The sequence below is a fragment of the Lithobates pipiens genome, unplaced genomic scaffold (assembly GCF_037356315.1).
Source record: "Lithobates pipiens isolate NorthernLeopardFrog02 unplaced genomic scaffold, aLitPip1_a1.2 Scaffold_18, whole genome shotgun sequence".
NCBI classification, from domain to species: domain Eukaryota; kingdom Metazoa; phylum Chordata; class Amphibia; order Anura; family Ranidae; genus Lithobates; species Lithobates pipiens.
Genome location: NW_027507758.1, coordinates 631,098,456 through 631,120,704, shown reverse-complemented (window position 1 = coordinate 631,120,704; position 22,249 = coordinate 631,098,456). Strand labels below are relative to the sequence as shown.

The 22,249-nt window shown below is 47.7% G+C and overlaps 1 protein-coding gene and 1 pseudogene across 1 annotated transcript in view; both read left to right on the top strand.

The window, feature by feature from the left end:
* Nucleotides 1–22,249, top strand: part of LOC143986879 (uncharacterized) — a 1,041,669-nt gene that overhangs the window by 315,169 nt on the left and 704,251 nt on the right. The gene's annotated exons all lie outside the window — the stretch shown is intronic.
* On the top strand, nucleotides 9,929–10,864 carry LOC143989982 (small ribosomal subunit protein eS6 pseudogene; annotated as a pseudogene).

The following is a 22,249-nucleotide window of genomic DNA, read 5'->3' as shown; positions in this document are numbered from 1 at the left end:
TCCTGCACAGTATACACCTGAAGCTACCCCTTATTGCTGGTTCTGTTTCTGTAACACAGGCACCTGCAGCATTTTACAGTGGGTGTAGTGTGCCTCCTGCACAGTATACACCTGAAGCTACCCCTTATTGCTGGTGTTGTTGTTTCTGTAACAGGCATCTGCAGCATTTACAGTGGGTATAGTGTGCTTCCTGCACAGTATACACCTGAAGCTACCCCCAATTGCTGGTGTTGCTCCGTTTCTATACCACAGGCCTCTGGAGTAGTTACAGTCGGTGTATTGTGCCACCTGCACAGTATACACCTGAAGCTACCCCCAATTGCTGGTGTTGTTCCGTTTCTATACCACAGGCATTTGGAGCAGTTACAGTCGGTGTATTGTGCCTCCTGCACACTATACACCTGAAACTACCCCCAATTGCTGGTGTTCTCATCTTCCTGCAGGCCATTAGTATGTCTAGAAGGCCAACAAGGAGAGGCAGACAGTCACGAGGCAATAAAAGAGGGCAAGCAGACTCTGTGTCTAGAGGCAACAGTGCTGGTCGTGGACGCGGTGCATAGTCCTCAGCACGTGGCCACGGGACATGCTTGTCCTTATTTTTGGCAGCTGCACGTATTGAGCCGCAACATGCCGAAGACTTGGAAGAGTGGATGACCAAGCCCTCCTCATCCTGCTCATCCTCTCTCTCAGGCCGAGGGTACTGGCAAAGCAGCTGCCAACGCGTCCTCTTCCCTCGTCTCATCAGTCACTCCTTCCCTAGACCCACCATGTCCTCCTGAGGAGTCCCCGAACTGTTTGAGCACAGTGTTGGGTACATGCTCCAGGAGGATGCCCAGCGTTTTGAAGGCTCTGATGACAATACCCAGATAGAGGAAGGAAGTAGCGTGAGCCCAGAGAGAGGGGATGCTCAAGAAGGACAGCAATCTGGCAGTCAAGTTCCACCAGCTGCAGCATACTGCCAAGATTGCTCCAGTGATGAAGAGGGAGGGGATGATGAGGTCACTGACTCTACATGGGTGCCTGATAGGAGGGAGGAGGAGGAGGCACATCTCCAATGAGGCAGGAGGCCCTCCAGGGGCCAGCTTAAGGGCAGCACACCGACTGAATCACACCACAGAGCTCTGCCTGTGCAGGGCGCTGCCTCTGCGTGTTATTCCAAAAGTTCTTTGGTGTGGGCCTTTTTTGAGACGAGTGCATCCGATCGCACCGCTGCTATTTGCAACATATGTCTCAAGCATATCTCGCATGGCCAAAACATCAGCCGCTTGGGCACCACATGCTTGACCAGACATATGTTGACCTGCCATGCAGCTCGTTGGCAAGCGTACCTTAAAGACCCACACCAAAGAACGAAGCGGACCTCTCCTTGCTCCACATCAGCTGGGATCTCCAACCACAGTAGACCTTCAGTCCTCTCTGAAACCTGCACTGAGAGGAATGAAGGTGTAGAATTAGGTGTGTCACAGCCAAGTACTTGCGGGCACTCTGCTAGCACTACACCGACATCCGATTGTACCAGGCAAATTTCCCAGCCCCAGCTGCTAGACCGTCGAAAGAAGTTCACTCCCAGCCATCCACATGCCCAGCGGTTGGCTAAATTACTAGCACTTCAACTGCTGCCTTTTCAGTTGGTAGACTCGGCCCCCTTCCGTGAGTGTGCAATGTGTGGTTCCTCAGTGGCAGGTTCCCAAACGCCACTTTTTCTCACGGAAGGTGATGCTCTCTACCGGCATGTGGAAGGCAATGTCTTAACCTCGCTGGACAGGGCGGTCAGCAGTAAGGTGCATATTACTGCTGACTCATGGTCCAGCAGGCATGGACAGGGACGTTACCTATCTTTCACGGCCCATTGGGTCACTCTTCTGGCAGCTGGGAAGGATGCAGGACAAGGTGCAGTAGTGTTGGAGGTTGTTCCGCCACCATGCCTCCAAAATGCTACTACTGGTTGTGACACAACTCTCTCCTCCACCCCTCCTCTTCTTCCTCCATGGCCTCTTCCTGTGCTTTGACCTCAGAACCAGAGGTGCTCCGTAGGCATTCAAGGGGCTACGCAAGTACGCAGGCAAAAAGATGCCATGCCGTGCTTGCGCTGGTGTGCTTGGGTGACAGAAGCCACACTGGGGAAGATATTTTGTCAGCTCTGCAGGGGCAGGCCAAGAGGTGGTTGATGCCACGCCAGCTTAAGCCAGGAATGGTGTTTGCGACAATGGCACCAACCTCCTCTCCACCCTCTGACAGGTACAACTGACCCATGTGCCCTGTATGGCTCACATCCTTAACCTGGTGGTGCAGCGGTTCTTGGGCAGGTACCCGGGCTTACAGGATGTCCTGAGGCAGGCCAGGAAAGTCTGTGTGCATTTCCGCCAATCATATAATGCCAGTGCTCGGCTGGCTGAGCTCCAAAAGTAGTTGAACCTGCCCAAGAACCACCTTATATATGACATGCCCACCAGGTGGAACTCAACGTTGGCCATGCTGCAACGGCTGCACATGCAGCAGAGGGCCATCAATAAGTACCTGTGTGACTACGGCACCAGGACAGGATCAGGGGTGCTCGTTTTTTTTCCACCACGCCAGTGGGGCATGATCAGGGATGCATGCACTGTCCTGTCACCATTTGAGGAGGCCACGAGGATGGTGAGCAATGACAGTGCATGCATCAGTGACATTGTACCTCTTGTCCACCTGTTGGAGGACACGCTGCGTGGAATAATGGACAGGGTACTTGAGGCAGAACAGAGGCAGGAAGAGGAGGACTTCCTTGCCTCTCAAGGCCCCCTTTATCCAGATAGTGTTCCTGCTGTCCCACTCATCACACAGGACGAGGAGGAGGATTGTGTCAACATGGAGGTGGAGCCTGGCACTCAGCATCAACAGCAGCAGTCTTGTAGGGATGCTTTATAGTCCCAAGAAACCCGTGGACTTGTACATGGCTGGGAGGAGGTGGCTGCGGATCATGTTGTCTTTAGTGACCCAGAGGACTCCGGACCGAATGCCTCAGCTAACCTACTCTGCATGGCCTTCCTGATCCTGCAAAACCTGTGGAAGGATCCTCGTATTCTTTGGATCAAGGAGAGGGACCATTACTGGCTGGCCGCTCTCCTTGATCCATGGTACAAGGGTAAGGTTGCAGACCTTATCTTGCTGTCGCAGAGGGAGCAGAGGATGAGACATCTCCCGGAGGCCTTGCAGAAAGGTCTGTGCAATGCGTTCCCAGAGACTGGGAAGTTACAAACTCCTAGTCCTGGACAACGTGTTGCTGAGGCTTCGGTCAGTCACAGAAGGAGCGGTGGAGAAGGTGGCCGTCTGACCGATGCGTTCAGACAATTTTTTAGTCCGCAGCAACCATCGCCAGCGTCTGATTTACATGGTGCAGGAATACCTAGGGGCAAGGTCAGACTTGGACACCTTTCCCACCGAAAATCCTCTGGCTTACTGGGTCTTGAGGATGGATCACTGGCCAGAGCTTGCACAATATCCAATTGAGCTACTGGCCTGTCCTGCATCCAGCGTTCTTTTGGAATGCACATTCAGTGCTGCTGGAGGCTTTGTAACTGATCACAGGGTGCGCCTGTCCACCGACTCGGTTGATTGACTGACCTTCAGAAAGATGAATCGGTCTTGGATCACCACCAGCTACCAAGCACCTGAAGCTGATGTAACCGAATAATTTTTTTTGAAATGTCTCATCCCTTCAAGACTGCCTATGCTGATGCTGAGTGACTGTCCTGTTATGTTGACTGACTATCCTCTTCCTCCTCAATGATCCTGCTGATAGCTTGGAAGAACATTTTTGGTTCTGGGTGCCGCCACCAGCGGCTAAGGCCCAATTTTTCAGCCCCTGTTTAACAGGGGCGTGTAATTACAATTTTTGATGCAATGCTTTGCAGCAGGGCTCATTCCTGCACTCCAACTAGAGTATCTGGGAGAGGTTTCAGTGTCGTGGCACCAGCACAAGTGCCTAAGGCCCAATTTTTCAGCCCCTGTTTAACAGAGGCATGTAATTACAATTTTTGATGCAATGATTTGCAGCAGGGCTCATTCCTGCACTCCAACTAGAGTATCTGGGAGAGGTTGCAGTGTTGTGGCACCAGTGCCTAGGGCCCAATTTGTCTGCCCCTGTTTAACAGGGGCATGTAATTACAATTTTTAATATAATGTTTCACAGCAGGGCCTGTTCCTGCACCCACCGAGAGTAACTGTGAGGACTTACAGTGTTGTGGCACCAGCACCACCACAACCACCAAAGGCCCAATTTTTCTACCACTGCTCAACAATGGCATGTAATTACAATTTTTGATATAATAGTTCACAGCAGGGCGCTCCAGCGGCCACCAAGAGTCACTTTGAGGGCTTACAGTGTTAACTTGTGGCAACACCAACACCTTAGGGCCAAATTTCTGCAGAGCATATAGGGCAGGCCCCTACTTTCAAACATCCAACTTACAAACGTCTCCTACTTGCAAACAGAAGGAGACAACAGGAAGTGAGATGAAAAAAGACAGACGGACAAAAAAACTATACAGGAGTAATCTGCCCCATATCAAATTATTGAGTATAAAGCATGCATGCTATGAAGTAATCACCCTGACACCGTTTGTCCAGTGCGAAAATTACTTTCTGATCTTTATTTCCCCTTTTACTTGCCATTTATACACCGGTTGGACATGAAAAAAACAAGCAAGGCGAGATGTATGCAAAACATATTATTGCGACATATTACTGTAAAAAATGTATGTATATATTAGGGATGAGCCGAACACCCCCCCCCCCCCCCCCCCCCGGTTTGGTTCGCACCAGAACCTTCGAACGGACCGAAAATTTGTACAAACTTTAGAACCCCACTAAAGTCTATGGGACTCGAACATTCAAAATCAAAAGGGCTAATTTTAAAGGCTAATATGCAAGATATTGTCCTAAAAAGGGTTTGGGGACCCGGCTCCTGCCCCAGGGGTCATGGATCAATGCAAACATTTTTTTTTAAAAAACTGACTTTTTTTGGGAGCACTGATTTTAATGACGATTAAAGTGGAAAAAAAGGTGAAATATTCATTTAAATATTGTGCCTGGGGGGTGTCTATAGTATTCCTGTGAAGTGGCACGTGTTTCCCGTATTAAGAACAGTCCCTGCAAAAAAATGACTTTTAACGGAAAAAGTCATTCAAAACTGCTTGCGGTTTTAATGTAATGTCTGGTTCTGGCAATACGGATGAAAATCATTGAGAAAAACATTACCAGCCCGTTTGGGTCTTGTACGGATATTAAGGGGAACCCTGTACCCAAATTAAAAAAAGGAAAGGTGTGAGGCCCTCAGGCCCTATATACTCAGAACAGCAGTATACAGGCGGTGCAAACAAGACAGGGACTGTGTAGGTTTGTTGTGTTAAGTAGAATCTGTTTGTAATTTTGAAGTGAAGTGGTACATTTTTAAAGTGTAGCTCCAGTCAAAAAATCTATTTTTAAGCTTTTTGGAAAACATAGGGAAGGGTTATCATCCCTGTATAATTTGTTTTTGCCGTCCGTCTTTTTTCATCTCACTTGCTGTTGTCCGTTTGCAAGTAGGAGATGTTTGTAAGTTGGATGTTTGAAAGTAGGGGCATGCCCTATATGCTCTGCAGGAATGGCGGAACAAGGTGTTGGTTTTGCCACAACATTGTAAGCCCTCAAAGTGACTCTTGGTGGGCGCTGGAGCACGCTGCTCTGAACGATTATATAAAGAATTGTAATTACATGCCATTGTTGAACAGTGGTAGAAAAATTGACCTTTGGTGGTTGTGGTGCTGGTGCCACAACACTATAAGTCCTCACAGTTACTCTGGGTGGGCAAAGGAGTTGTAATTACATGCCCCTGTTAAACAGGGGCTGAAAAATTGGGCTGCTGGCACTGGTGTTGGTGGCACGACACTGCAACCTCTCCCTTTTACTCTAGTTGTAGTGCAGGAATGAGCCCTGCTGCAAAGCATTGCATCAAAAATTGTAATTAAACGCCTCTGTTAAACAGGGGCAGGAAAATTGGGCCTTAGGCACTGGTGCTGGTACCACGACACTGCAACCTCTCCCATACACTCTAGTTGTAGTGCAGGAATGAGCCCTGCTGCAAAGCATTGCATCAAAAATTGTAATTAAACGCCCCTGTTAAACAGGGGCTGAAAAATTGGGCTGGTGGCATCACCCAGAACCAAAAATGTTCTTCCAACATATCAGCGGAGGAGGAAGAGGATAGACAATCAACATTACAGGACAGTCACTCAGCTTCAGCGTAGGCAGTCTTGAAGGGATGTGATATTTCTAAAAAAATTATTCGGTTACATCAGCTTCAGGTGCTTGGTAGCTGTGAGTGATCCAAGACTAATTCATCTTGATGAAGGTCAGTCGATCAACTGAGTCAGTGGACAGGCGCACCCTGTGATCGGTAACAAAGCCACCAGCAGCACTGAAGGTGCGTTCCGAAAGAACGCTGGATGCAGGACAGGCTAGTAGCTCAATTGCATACTGTGCAAGCTCTGGCCAGTGATCCATCTTCAAGACCCAGTAAGCCAGAGGATATTCGGTGGGAAAGGTGTCCAAGTCTGACCTTGCCCCTAGGTATTCCTGCACCATGTAAATGAGACGCTGGCGATGGTTGCTGGAACCGATCATACCTTGGGGCTGCGGACTAAAAATTTGTCTGAAAGCATCGCTCAGACGGCCACCTTCTCCACCGCTCCTTCTGACCGATGCCTCAGCAACACGTTGTCCAGGACCAGGAGTTTGTAACCTCCCGATCTCTGGGAACGCGTTGCACAGACCTTTCTGCAAGGCCTCCCGGAGATGTCTCATCCTCTGCTCCCTCTGCGATGGCAAGATAAGGTCGGCAACCTTACCCTTGTACCGTGGATCAAGGAGAGTGGCCAGCCAGTAATGGTCCCTCTCCTTGATCCGAAGAATACGAGGATCCTTCCGCAGGCTTTGCAGGATCAGGGAGGCCATGCAGCGTAGGTTAGCTGAGGCATTCGGTCCGGAGTCCTCTGGGTCACTAAGGACAACATGATCCGCAGCTACCTCCTCCCAGCCACATACAAGTCCACGAGTTTCTTGGGACTGTAAATCATCCCTACAAGACTGCTGCTGCTGCTGAGTGCCAGCCTCCACCTCCATGCTGACACAATCATCCTCCTCCTCATCCTCTTCCTGTGTGATGGGTGGCACAGCAGGAACACTGTCTGGATAAAGGGGGCCTTGAGAGGCAAGGAAGTCCTCCTCTTCCTGCCTCTGTTCTGCCTCAAGTGCCCTGTCCATTATTCCACGCAGCGTATGCTCCAAGAGGTGGACAAGAGGTACAGTGTCACTGATGCATGCACTGTCACTGCTCACCATCCTTGTGGCCTCCTCAAACGGTGACAGGACAGTGTATGCATCCCTGATCATGCCCCACTATCGTGGTGAGAAAAAACGAGCTCCCCTGACCCTGTCCTGGTGCTGTAGTCACACAGGTACTCATTGATGGCCCTCTGCTGCGTGTGCAGCCGCTGCAGCATGGCCAACGTTGAGTTCCACCTGGTGGGCATGTCACATATAAGGCGGTTCTTGGGCAGGTTCAACTCCTTTTGGAGCTCAGCCAGCCGAGCACAGGCATTAAATGATTGGCGGAAATGCACACAGACTTTACTGGCCTGCTTCAGGACATCCTGTAAGCCCGGGTACCTGCCCAAGAACCGCTGCACCACTAGGTTAAGGACGTGAGCCACACAGGGCACATGGGTCAGTTGTCCCTGTCGGAGGGCGGAGAGGAGGTTGGTGCCATTGTCGCAAACCACCATTCCTGGCTTAAACTGGCGTGGCATCAACCACCTCTCGGCCTGCCCCTGCAGAGCTGACAAAACATCCGCCCCAGTGTGGCTCCTGTCCCCCAAACAAACCAGCGCAAGCACGGCATGGCATCCTTTTGCCTGCGTACTTGCGAAGCCCCTGGAACGCCTACCGAGCACCGCTGGTTCTGAGGACAGAGCACTGGAAGAGGCCATGGAGGAAGAAGAGGAGGGGGTGGAGGAGAGAGGTGTGTCACAACCAATAGTAGCATTTTGGAGGCGTGGGTGCGGAACAACCTCCAACACTACTGCACCTTGTCCTGCATCCTTCCCAGCTGCCTGAAGAGTGACCCAATGGGCCGTGAAAGACAGGTAACGTCCCTGTCCATGCCTGCTGGACCATGAGTCAGCGGTAATATGCACCTTACCGCTGACCGCCCTGTCCAGCGAGGCAAGGACACACTCCTACAGACGCCAACACACTACACAAGGCCGCCGCGCTGGCGGCCTTATATAGTGTGGGGCATGTACTACACAGCCTGAGCTATGATTGATGCCTGTGGCCAATCATGGCTCTCCTCGCTGCCGGCGCTGTGATTGGCCAAGCATGCGGGGTCACAGTGCATGTTTGGCCAATCATGAGCCAGCAATGCACTGTGATGGCGCAGTGCATTGTGGGCCATGAGCGCCACACAAATTTGTCACGAACGACCCATAACGTTCGGAATTCGCCGAACGGGCGAACAGCCGATGTTCGAGTCAAACGTATGTTCGACTCGAATACGAAGCTCATCCCTAATCCTGAGCCCGGACACATAAACTTCCCAATAGCTAACGGGCAGGAATTAAAGACCTAAAGAGGGTAGTTTGGTTTGTGACTTGGTATTAGAGCAAGAAGGAGAAGACGCTGTCAAAAAGGGAAAGAAACTGGCAAAAGTGTGTGGGGTCACTATGAATTTGGGTGGTCGGCTAGAGCCAGATGAATGGCGTAATATTTTGAAACGTAAAAAAGGTCTGTTGTCAGATCACGGGCTGCTGCGAGCAGCAGACGCTTGGTTTAAAGTTACAAAAGCTATTCATGAAGAAGGGTTTGCAAAACATGAAATTAATCGAAATAATCAAAATGGTTGTGTTGTATATGTGTATAGAAAGCCAGAAAAGATGAAGCTAAGTAGTCAGCCACCGCCCTATAATGGTGTCTGGTCCCCAGGAAGTAGACACTGTCCTTCGTCTACCACCCCTCTGTTCTAAGTGACACTTCCCCTGCTGTGCTATGTCCTCCGGGACATATTAAAATCTAAGTAGCATTTCAATTTATGTACTAAAAACTGTTTTAGTTGTAGTTGCCTATCCTTGCGTTATTGAAGTTGAAAGGTGCTTCTTTTCTCATAACAGCAAATGTAGCAAATGTGCTATATTTGTGCAAATGGTTTTAATTGTGTTTAAGCTGTATTAGCAATAATTGGGGATTTTAAAATGTTGATTTTTAACCAGATATAAGTTTTAAGAATATTGTAATGGGGAAGTTATATATATTCTGGGCGTCATGCCAGATGAATTGTGGTCAGTAAAAAAAGGGAAGTGATCTAAAGTTGCATAATCCTATGCCTTAGAATCACAAAAATGTTTTTAACCGATTTGGGTATTAGCATGTTGAACAAAGTATACAAACGCGCCACATTTGTCTTAGGTCTTAAAGAGTCAATAAAAAAAGGGTCTGCTCCTATCATGCCCAGAGTATAGGGTAATGGATCTTGAGATTTTGTTATTAGTAGCAAAGGACCTAGAATCTGCACAGAGCAGTAAAAAGGTAGCTCCTGTCATGATGGCCTCTGACACACCGTATTCACGCCCACCTGTACTAACCCCGCATGTTTGTTACAACTGCACTCCAGAGGGGAATGCCGCAGTGGAAGTCCCAGAAGTCTGCCCACAAGCAACTAGGCACCCAACCCTTTCCCACATGAAAGCGCTCAGTACCAGGGACATGACTGCCCACCTCGCCACCACCCTGCCCTTCTCTGGATCACATGTATCTTCTCCACTAGGATTAAGGCAAGCCTGTGTCACCTGCCTGCTACACCCGGACTGTTATGTCACAAGGTGCTCAGAACTCCCCCCTCCCAATACAATCCGAGGCAATGGCCCTCATCCTGGAGACCTGGATGAAGTTACACCCAGACATTGTACTCCTTCAGTATGTAGATGACCTCCTGCTATGTGCAGATACTCTCCAACGTGGTGACATCTCAAACTTCTCTGAAAGCCTCTTACCTGCTTCCTCTCTCCTCTTTCCGGCTGGGGGACCTGAGATAGGCTGTGCAGACATTAAGCTTAATATCTCTTTCCCGGCCAATGTCTGCCAGAAGCTGATTAAAGTTGACGATGAATGCAAGCTGCATACCTTTTATGAGAAACGCATGGCCACAGAAGTTTCAGCTGGTCCTTTGGGTAAGGAATGGAAGGGATATGTTGTGCGCATCAGTGGAGGCAACGATAAGCAAGGTTTCCCCATGAAACAGGGAGTTCTCACCCACGGCCGTGTTCGTCTGCTATTGAGTAAGGGTCACTCCTGTTACTGCCCCAGGAGGACTGGCGAACGCAAATGCATGGCTGTATTGTAGATGCCAACTTAAGTTGGCATCTACTGTGCGTGGCTGTATTGTAGATGCCAACTTAAGTGTGTTGAACTTGGTGATTGTCAGGAAAGGTGAGAAGGACATCCCAGGCCTCACAGACAACACTGTTCCACATTGTTTGGGTCCTAAAAGGGCAAGCAGTGTCCACAAGCTCTTCAACCTGTCCAAAGAAGATGATGTGCACCAATATGTGGTTAGAAAGCCTCTTGCTAAGGAAGAGAAGATTGCCAGGACTAAGGCCCCCAAGATCCAGCGTCTTGTAACACCTAGAGTTCTTCACCCCCACCGCAGACGTATTGCCCTGAAGAAGCAGCACACTCAGAAGAATGCGGAGGAAGCTCCTTGCTAAGAGAACAAAAGGAAGCAAACGAGAAGCGCCAGGAGCAGATTGCCATGAGGTTTAGACTTTTATCACTGAAAGCCTCCTCCACTACGTAGCCGAGCAAGGATGCAAGGCTTCAATGCAAAAGTTCCAGTGGTGCAAAGAGAAGGTGGCTTTCCTAGGTCACTGCATCTCCCAAGGCACTCGACATCTCACCGAAGAAGAGTTGCTGCAATCAAAGCCATCCCCTTGCCTCAAGGTCAAAAGCTCCTACGTGCTTTCCTAGGATTAATCTCCTATTGCCGCTCTTGGATCCTGAAAGCCTCCCTCTTGATGACATCCTAAAATCCCATCCCTTCTCACTTCCCCCTGCTTTGGGCCTCCCAAACTATGAAAAGACTTTCAAACTGTTTGTCTCAAAGAGACAAGGACATGCCATAGGAGTTTTGGCTCAAGCCCATGGCAACAGGCTGAGACCCATTGGTTATTACTCTTGCCAACTGGACCCAGTGACCAAGGGAGGACCCTCCTGTCTTAGCCCTTGTACACACGGTCGGACATTCCAAAGGATTATGTCCAATCGGACCGTGTTGTTGGATAATCCAACCGTGTGTGGGCTTCATCTGACTTTTTCCGTCGTAATGTCCGACCAACAAAGTTTGAGAGCTGGATATAAAAATTTTCCGACCACATGATCCGATCGGTTGTAGAGAATTCCGATCGGACAAAGTGCCATGCATGCTCAGATCAAATTCCTAGACCAAAGCTATTGGCTACTAGCCTGAACGTAGTCCCGTCGTAACTACATAACGTCATCATGTTACGAACGATCGGATTTTCCAACTTTGTCCGACCATGTGTATGCAACACCAGTTTCGGACAAAATCTGTCTGACAAAATCCAACAGATTTTGTTGTTGGAATGTCCGACCGTGTGTACAAGGGCTAAGAGCCGTCTTTGCAGCCCAAGCCCTTTTGGACAAAACCGCTGACCTGGTGTTGTGCCATACTAAACCAAGTACAGCCCAAACACCTGTCTTCAGCAAGACACCTCAGACTCCAGTGTGCCTTGCTTCTCCCCGATAACATCACTCTCCTCCGATGTGATGCCCTCAACCCATCCACTCTACTTCCACTTCTTGAGGGGGGAACCTCTTTGGAGAATGATCCCGACCTCACCGCTCATGACTGCTTTGAAGTGATGAAGATGGAGACTTCACACCTACCGACAGTTAGTGAAACGGCCCTTGAGAATTTTGACTTGACAATCTTTGTGGATGGTTCCAGGTATGCAGACAGTGCAGGACGGTACCACACAGGATACGCAGTCACCACTGAAGATACAGACTCGAAATATGCCCTCGGCGTTGCTGTGATTTTGTGGTCATTTGGAAAGCCAGCGGGTTCCTAACAGCAGCAGGTACACCTGTAAAACACAGTGCAGCTTTCAAGGACTTAATGGATGCCCTACTCCTACCAGCACAAGTGGCTATACTTAACATAAAGGCGAATGGCAAGCTGAATTCTCAAGAAGCACGAGGCAATCACCTGGCAGATACCGCTGTGAAAACAAGCTGCAAACAGGGTGCAAGAAGTGGTCAGCAGAGTGAATGAGCCCATCCAGGATGACCCGATAAGATAACCCTGAAAAGACTGTGCAAACCACCATGTTTCTACAAAACCCTCCTTTGAGCAGGACCCATCTCAAGGAGCAAAAAGAAGCAGCTGACAAAGAAGAAAAATAAGTGTGGATAAAGAAAGGAGCTACAGAAACTGAAGGGATCATGGAATTAAACAAGAGGCCGTGTCTGCCACGATCAATGTTCCCTGCAGTTGTACAGTGGGCCCACGGTGCCTCTCATCTATCAAAAACTTTGATGAACGCCCTGATCAACAAATACTACTTAGCTACGGGGATTACTCCACTTACCAACAACTTCTGCAAGTCATGCACCATCTGTGCTAAATGTAACCCAGGAAGAACGGAAAGGGTACCTTTGAAGCATCTGGCAAAAGCCCAGTAGCCCTTCCAAAGGATACAGATTGACCACGGCCAAAAAAAAAAATGGCCAATACAAGTACGCATTAGTCATCATATCCTAGAAGGCTATCCTGTTAACAACATGATGGCAAAAACCAAGGCTAAAAGACTTTTAACGGAAATAGTGTGCATATATGGCGTCCCAGAAGTTAGAGAGTGACCAGGGGCCGGCTTTCATGGCCTCAGTGACCAAAGAAATATAGGCAGCCTTATGGGTCACACTAGCCTTCCACACACCATCCCCCTTTTTTATTGTGATTATTGCTCAGGCACAAGAGATAGCCATCAAACAAAAAGATGGTATGACCCAATTCTGGTATAACTCATCCAATACACGTTGCCACTTTTATATCCTCTTACGAACAGATACTTCAGGTACTATGTACCAGATCCGGACCTGGGATGGAGCAGTAGGACCCATGACTGTGTATGTATGCGTCACTGACACCTATTGGGGTAGCAACTGTGATTCCTGGGGAGCAGTGGGTTGGAACACTGGGAGTACAAACTGGGGGTACAAACCTGAAAGTGTCCAAAATAAAAAGGATAATAATGGGAGGTCACTTTTAGATAGAATGACAATCAACAAGCACACAGATCAGTATTTTACCAAGGAGTTCAGGCTGACCATTGAGAATCCTAGCCCAGGAGACAGTGGGACCTATGTTCTGGGCCTATGGTGGGGAAGTGGGTATTCTGGTCTTAGAAAACCTTTCCAATGGAAAGATATGTTCAATAACCCAGAGTGGGGAGTTCCCCAATCTACATCCACCTCCAACCCCCTGAGGCCCCATATACAGACGTTAAAGGACATGGTGGCCATAGCAGATCCTACCTTTGAGTATACTATGGCTGCAGAAACCGGGTTCTCAGATGTCAACCTGTGACTATCGTGGATGAGGTACAGTGCAGGGAAACATAACAAAACCATGCGCCGTAGACAGCGGCGCGTGGGCGCACTGGGCAGGCCGCAGATCACGGCGATATGCCGCTCATGTCGGCTCCCGTGCGCATACTTGGGAGTGACATCATCGCGGCTCTGGCGAATCACAGCGTCGGAGCAGCGAGACCCGGAAGTCACTCTGGGATACATGGCAGCGGCGAATATGAATACGGAGGACCGCTTCGGGGGCTTCGTTCTCAGGTAAGTTATTCATAATGAGCTAGTATGCTATGCGTACTAGCTCATTATGCCTTTGCCTTGCAGGTTGCTTTTTTTTTTTTTATAAAAAATAACCTTTACTTCCTCTTTAATTACTAAACTTACTAAACTTGCTAAATCAGCTAAAAGCATATATACATACATTTGTTACAGTAATATGTCGCAATAATATATTTTGCATACGTCTCACCTTGCTTGTTTTTTCCATGTCCAGCCGGTATTATATAAACGGCAAGCAAAAGGGGAAATAAAGATCATAAAGTAATTTTCACACTGGACAAACGGTGTCAGGGTGATTGCTTCATAGCATGCATGCTTTATACTCAATAATTTGATCAGGGGCAGATATAAAAAATACCAGACCTTGGTTCTGATCCAAAACAGCATCCTTGGTGGGCACTGATTGGAATACTTGGTGGGCACCGATTGGCATCCCTGGTGAGTATTGATTGGCATCCCTGGTGGGCACTGATTGGCATACCTGATGGGCACTGATAGGTATCACTGGTGATCATCGCTGATGGGCCTGCGCTGACATGGTGTATGTGAGTTGCGTTGTCGGTGGCAATCTGTTCAGGTCCTTAAATATAGGTTATGTATTTATCAAGGAGTGGACAGTGGGTCTGGAGAAAGTGGGGTAGGTCGTGGGAAGTGAGTATGGTATGGAGGTTTCCGGGGATGTGGGGGGCTGGAGTCATGAGTTTATGCAAGTGGGGAGTATGGTAGGGGGGGGTAAAAGGTGGGGAGGAGAAGGAGTGGAATAGGGAAGAATAAGATTTGGGGAGTATTCAGTGATGTGGGGGTAACCAGGTGAGGGCCTCCATCAGATCCGTGCTTTGCTTGCTAATCAATGTCATGGGTATCTGGCAAGCCTATTTACAAAGTATTTTCGAAATATGAGTGAAAGATAGTGAAGTTGCGTGTTTAACTTCACTGGTGAGTGTTAGGATATTTGAGATAAATTCTTTACTGGTCGTCATTCTGCTATAGGCTGGGCGGGAAGGAATTCAAAAATAATTTTAGGCCTGAAGATTATATAAAACCCCCAAAACATGATATATGTCTGAAAGCAGATTCCCTAGAGAATAAAATAGCGGTAAGTGCAATTTTTTATGTCACACGATATTATCTCAAAAGTCTGTAAAATGCTAAATTTCAGTCAAAAAACACACTAAAGTTCATTTTAAGGGGGCACAAAAACACAAATAAATTACCAAATTTTTGGGTGAAATATAAAAGCCAAAATTGCACCGAGTAAATAGATACCAAACATATCAAACCTTAAATTTGTGTGCGCCTGTGAAATGGTGACAAACTTCAGTACCCTATATTTTCTATAGGCGACGCTGTAAAAGCCCCCTTTAGGTCATCAGTTTAGTGTTACGGAGGAAGTCTGGTGTAGAATTATTGCTCTCATTCCGATGTGCGTGATGATATGTAACATGTGTATCACAATCAACGTTTTCTGTCGTAGGGGCCCCAATGTGTGCGCTTATGTTTATATGTGGGGATGGGGCCTCAGATTTTTTTTTCTTTTGGGGGGGGGGGGGGTTATGTGCCTTGGTTTAACTTTAAGTTTGCACAATTAAAAAAAAGTTTTACTTAACTTTTTTTTCCATCACAACCAGGGTGCCTTGAGGTTTCTTAATTTGCACCTTGGCAAATTGCCCCAAAATTGTATACAAGCCGGAGGGTGGATGAAGCCTTTTAGTTACACAAAGCCTCAGGTTTTCATTGTACACCATTACAACCTTCTAGCTGCCGACCTCCTAACGACATCATGAGCTGATAAGGAGCATGTCAGTTGCCTGAATATCATCCTTGTGTGACCCTCCCCCGCCTCTCTCCATCAGATTTGGGGTCTCATTAGCTGATGGATGGAGAAAAACGGAGGGAGAAGAGAAACATTGGAATACTAGTCAGTACCAGTTTGCAAAAGTGTATTTGCTTTGGAAGAATAAATCTCTTATAACGTTGGGTGTCCTACGTGTGTGGATGTCGTCCCCCCTTAGGTAGAACTATTTGAATAGTTTTTACATTTTAGATTGGGGCGCCTCAAGACTGTCCATAACTTTAGAGGGCACCTCAAGACTGTCCATAACTTTAGAGGGCACCTCAAGACTGTCCATAACTTTAGAGGGCACCTCAAGACTGTCCATAACTTTAGAGGGCACCTCAAGACTGTCCATAATATTGAAGGGCACCTTGACTGAAAAAAGGTTGAGAAACACTGACATGGAGGACAAAAAGTTCCCCTATGTGGTGATTTTTTTTGGTGGACAAAAAGTCCCCTATGAGATGTTTTTTTGGTGACAGGTTCTCTTTATTGAGACATCCAGGGTCTAGAAGACCCCCCAATGTCTCCCCTGTGCTCTACTGAATGTAATGTAGAACAGATCACACTGCATTATATTCTTTCCCAGACTTGATTGCGGGGAAACTGTCCATGGGGACCCGGAAGTGATGTCATACATGTCACTTCCGGGTCAGGAACAAGAAGGGGAGGAGAGCAGATGTGTGTCCTCTCTCCTCCCCTCTACCCATCATCACCCACTATGCTGGTCCCGGGTCCACAGATGGGCAAGAGGAGCCCAGAATACATAGCGGGTGTGTGGAAACATTTGCTCAGCCACCCAAATGCTTCCATCCAACAAGTAATCCTGCTCCTTCTTTGCCCACAGCAGGGGTAAATGTTAAAAAAATAAAAACTACTTGTCCAGCCCTCAGAACTGCATGTCCCGGGTGTCAGGCGATAGGAATTGTACATCCCTGAGTTCATAAGGAGATCAGAGATCACCAAAGATATGGATGAAGTGTTGTACTGGGTTGGCCGTTGGTAATTGGCGTGCCCTGTTGTTGTATACTTTGCTGTCCGCTCTCCTGCGTCTCACAATGACAAAAGACAGAGCCGGCTCCAGCGCTTTGAGCTCTCTAAGGCCGCCCTTGTGTGTGCAGAACAACATCTCCTCCGACATGTAATGTGTGGAGACTGGAGAAGCGCGCACAGCAGCAGTACCATCCAGGGCTGCGTGATGTCCGTGTCCCGACTCCAGGGAGGGGGATATTTCTGCATCTCATCTCTTAGCCAATCATACTTCGTCTATGCTGCAGCCCCTCCCTCTTCCCCTCCCACCCACCACATTTTGGCCACAGTTCCAGGAAGAAGCCAGAATCAGTCCTCGGCTCGCCAGCTCACATGTGAGGTTTATTTCTTTACTTTGTGTTTACTTCAGGGAGGGGGAGGGGGAGAAGGAGGTTCTGCAGCAGCAGGGGCAGTCATAGATCCATGCTTTTACTGCAGGTGATGGGGGAAGAGGGGAACAGGACTCTTATCTATTCATGTTCTCATATATTTATTCTAGTACACTACCAACTAACCTGGCACTACTACCTAGCCAGCCACTACCACCTAATCTGGCACTATCACCTAACCTGCCACTACTGTATATCACCTAGCCTGGCACTACCAACTAACCTGAGACTACTACCTAGCCTGGCACTACTGTATACCACCTAGCCTGGCACTACCAACTAACCTGGCACTACTACCTAGCCTGCCACTACCACCTAACCTGGCACTATCACCTAACCTGCCACTACTGTATATCACCTAGCCTGGCACTACCACCTAACCTGGCACTATCACCTAACCTGCCACTACTGTATATCACCTAACCTGGCACTACCAACTAACCTGACACTACTACCTAGCCTGGCACTACTGTATACCACCTAGCCTGGCACTACCACCTAACCTGGCACTATTGCATATCACCTAAACTGGTACTGTCACCTAACCTGGCACTACAACCTAGCCTGCCACTACCACCTAACCTGGCACTACTGTATACCACCTAGCCTGGCACTACCACCTAGCCTGGAACTATTGCATATCACCTAAACTGGTACTGTCACCTAACCTGGCACTGCCACCTAGTCTGCCACTACCACCTAACCCGGCACAACTGTATACCACCTAGCCTGGCACTATTGCATATCACCTAAACTGGTACTGTCACCTAACCTGGCACTACTACCTAGCCTGCCACTACCACCTAACCTGGCACTACTGTATACCACCTAGCCTGGCACTACCACCTAACCTGGCACTATTGCATATCACCTAAACTGGTACTGTCACCTAACCTGGCACTACCACCTAGCCTGCCACTACCACCTAACCTGGCACTACTGTATACCCCCTAGACTGCCACTACCACCTAGCCTGGCACTACCTCCTAACCTGGCACTATTGCATATCACCTAAACTGGTACTATCACCTAACCTGGCACTACCACCTAGCCTGCCACTACTACCTAACCTGCCACTACCACCTAACCTGGCCATACTGTATATCACCTAACCTGGCACTACCACCTAACATGCCACTATCACCTAACCTTGCACTACTGTATATCACCTAACCTGGCACTACTGTATATCACCTAGCCTGGCACTACCACCTAACCTGGCACTACTGTATATCACATAACCTGGCACTATTGTATATCACCTAACTTGGCAATATGATCTAACCTGGCACTACTGTATATTGCCCTAATCTGGCACTATATCACCCCAATCTGCCAGTATACTACCCTGACATCACTTGACGTACGGTGCGCTGCCTGTCCGCCTGAGGGGAGGGATGCCAGATATAGGAACCGCCCCAGGTAACAATTTTGAAAAACCATTTATCATTTTCCTTCCACTTCACAATTATGTGCCACTTTGTCTTAGTCAATCACAAAAAATCCCAATAAAATACATTTACGTTTTTTTTTGTAACAACAAAATGTGGAAAATTTCAAGAGGTGTGAATACTTTTTCAAGGCACTGTGTGTGTGTATGTGTGTATATATATATATATATATATATATATATATATATATATATATGTCCGATCGGATTATATTGTCGGAAAATTCGATCGTGTGTGGGCTCTATCGTGCTTTTTCCGTCGGAAAAAATTTGAGAGCAGGACCTCAAATTTTCCGACAACAAAATCCGCTCTGACTTTTTCCGATCACTTGTAGAGAATTTCCGATCGGACAAAGTGCCACGCGTGCTCAGATAAAATTACGAGACCAAAGCTACTGGCTACTAGCCGCAATGTAGTCCCGTTGCAATGAACGAACGTCATCATGTTCCGAATGATCGGATTTTCCGACAACTTTGTCCAACCGTGTGTATGCAACACCCGTTTCGGAAAAAATCAGACGGATTTTGTTGTCGGAATGTCCGACCGTGTGTACGGGGGGGCTCAGAGGCTCTTTACCAAGATCGGTGATGCAGTGTGTCAGATTGTCACACCACACCAACGATCGCCGCGCTGCGCACCCCCACGGGGCACACGGTAGCGGCTTATCCTGCTGGATGTCATATGAGGTCCAGTCAGGATAACCTAACCACTTTGCGCACGTCATTCTGTTATACGGCAGGCGGGAAGTGGTTAATATTACCACATAGAGATCAAACATTGATTCATACAGTATATAATGGCATTGACCTCATCCTATAGGTATACCTGATATGGTAATTTACACACCTTTTATGATTTACAATAAAGGTTTTGTTTTAGTTAAGTGGCCTTTTGGTGCGCAGGGAAACCCACCCTCATATAGTTCTAGACCATTATTATTTACAGAAATTTTTGTTTAACCACTTCAATACAGGGCACTTTCGCCCCCTTCCTTCCCAGCCCAATTTTCAGCTTTCAGCGCTCTAGCGCTTTCAGTGACAATTGCGCGGTCATGCTACACTGTACCCAAATGAAATTTTTATCATTTTGTTCGCACAAATAGAGCTTTATTTTGGTGGTATTTATTCACGACTCCGTTTTTTATTTTTTGCGATATAAGCGCAAAAAAGCGGAAATTTGGAAAAAAAAAACAATATTTTCTTTTTTCTACTTCAATAAAAATCCAATAAAATCAAATTTTGTCATAAATTTAAGCCAAAATGTATTCTGCTACATGTTTTTGGTAAAAAAAAATCCGTTAAGTGTATAATAATTGGTTTGTGTGATCACGGACATATGTACGCAAATGATCATGTACATTTGTGTGCAGGTGATCACGTACATATGTGTGCAGATAATCATTGGGACATGTGATTTTAGTGGGACATATGTGGGGGACATGTTTTTATTATTAGGGACATGTGTTTTTATTATTTGGGGACATGTGTGGGGACATTGTGTTTATACTGTGTGATGTGTTTACTGTGTGGTGTGTTTACTGTGTACACTAGACTGGTGATCAGTGAGTAAAAAGCTGTAAAAAGCAGCTCATACTCACTGATCAGCAGCCGGCTGCAGCGATCTGCTCTCCTCTCCACAGCGATGACTTCTGTGTGAGGAGAGGAGGAGCCGATTGCCTAGCAACCGGCTGTTTGTTTACATCACATGACGGCCGTGATTGGACACGGCCGTCATGTGATCAGGAGGGCCAATCACAGAGCCCTCCTGCCGATCTGAGATGGGCCGTGTCCGGGTGACACGGGCGCATCGGGATCGCGCCGCTGCGCGGGCGCGCGCGCGAGCGATCCCGCTACTCCTGAATGACGTTCCTGAACGTCATATCAGGAGTAGGCGGCTCCCACCCGGCCGTATATGTGCATTGGCCGGGTGGGAAGTGTTTAAGGAGCCCCTAGAAACCTTTGGAGGAACCCTGGCTGAGAAAGGCTGGACTAGGCAGTAATATATTTCTATCCCCCTTGGTGGGAGTGGAGATGACTCCATCTATAAGGATATACAGTACATACACCAGTGTTTCTCCTGTTCTCAAGGCGCCTCAGCAGGTCATGTTTTCAGCTCTTTCATCGGAGGGAAATCCTGAAATATGACCTGTTGGGGCGCCTTGAGGACTGGAGTTGAGAAACACTGACATACACACACAGCACAAGGCTGCGTTCACGCTACTCGGGGCTGCAGTTCCTCTGAGCTCCACAAGGTGGTGATCTCACTCCAACCTAGACAGGAAGTCTCTATGGAAGACAGGAAGTGATGTCAGGTTCAGACAGGAAGTTCCGGGTGAGGGGTCAGTCAGGAGGAAGTTGAGAGGAGACATTACTGGAAGTGGCAGCAGAGGAGGTAATAAGAGCTTATCTTCTATTTACACCCAGTAACCCCCCCATCATCTCCATCCTCTTTCTCCATAGTTACTGTGATGTCTTTTATCTCTAGCAGATGATGATACACACATATATAGTGTGGGAATGTAGATTAACCCCTTCGGGGTTAGAACACTTCCCCACTTGTGGGGCCGGAACATTTCATCAGTCTAGTAATAACTAGTAATTTAGAAAAAGGAATCTGGACAGCTGCAGTCCGATAAAAGCCTTTATTGTTCGAATAGTCAAAGTACAACAGAAGCAAGGCAAGATAGTTGACGCGTTTCACAACATTATCGTTGCTTAATCATAGCTTAAACTCATCAGTCTATACTAACGGGTAATATGACTTTTATTAGTGATGGGAGGGGGTTATGTTATTTATGAAGCATTGGAATATGTATGTCTTTATTTTATAAGATTCAAATAGGAAGAAAGAGGGAACAATATAATTAGTAGTAAATGTCCTGAAAACGAATGTCTCCATAATGATCCCAGTCTCAGATACTCATCCTAAAATGTGATCAGTAAATTCTCCGGAGTACACGGAGATCACAGGAATATGATGTGTCCTGGCAAAGCCTAAAGACAACGTTCATCTTTTATTTAGGAGAGGTGTGACGCACCCGGGAGAAATGACTCTGTGTGTACAGATCCCTCACAGAGCGCCCCTCACAGCTCCTTCTACCTATGTCCCTCCAATCCAAGTCAGAGAATCCTATGACATCACACTGGCCTCACAGCTCCTCCTCTCAATGTCCCTCCATCCAGAATCAGAGAATCCTGTGACATCATACTAACCTTACAGCTCCTCCTCCCAATGTCCCTCCAACCAGAGTCAGCAAACCCTATGACATCACACTGACCTCACAGCTCTTTCCCCCCCAATGTCCCTCCAACCAGAGTCAGAAAATCCTATGACATCACACTGACCTCACAGCTCCTCCCCCCAATGTCCCTCAAACCAGAGTCAGAGAATCCTATGACATCCCAATGACCTCACAGCTCCTCCTTCCAATGTCCCTCTCACAAGCAAAGCAAGATTGTTGGTCCCAGGATTCCTTGCAACAAGCTTTTAACCTACAGAGTGGGGGGTCGTATCTGGGTAAATTATATCCCGGTGAGGTTTTGATAAAAATTGAGACCTGATTGGTGAGGTGAGGATTCTGGGAATGTCATTTGATT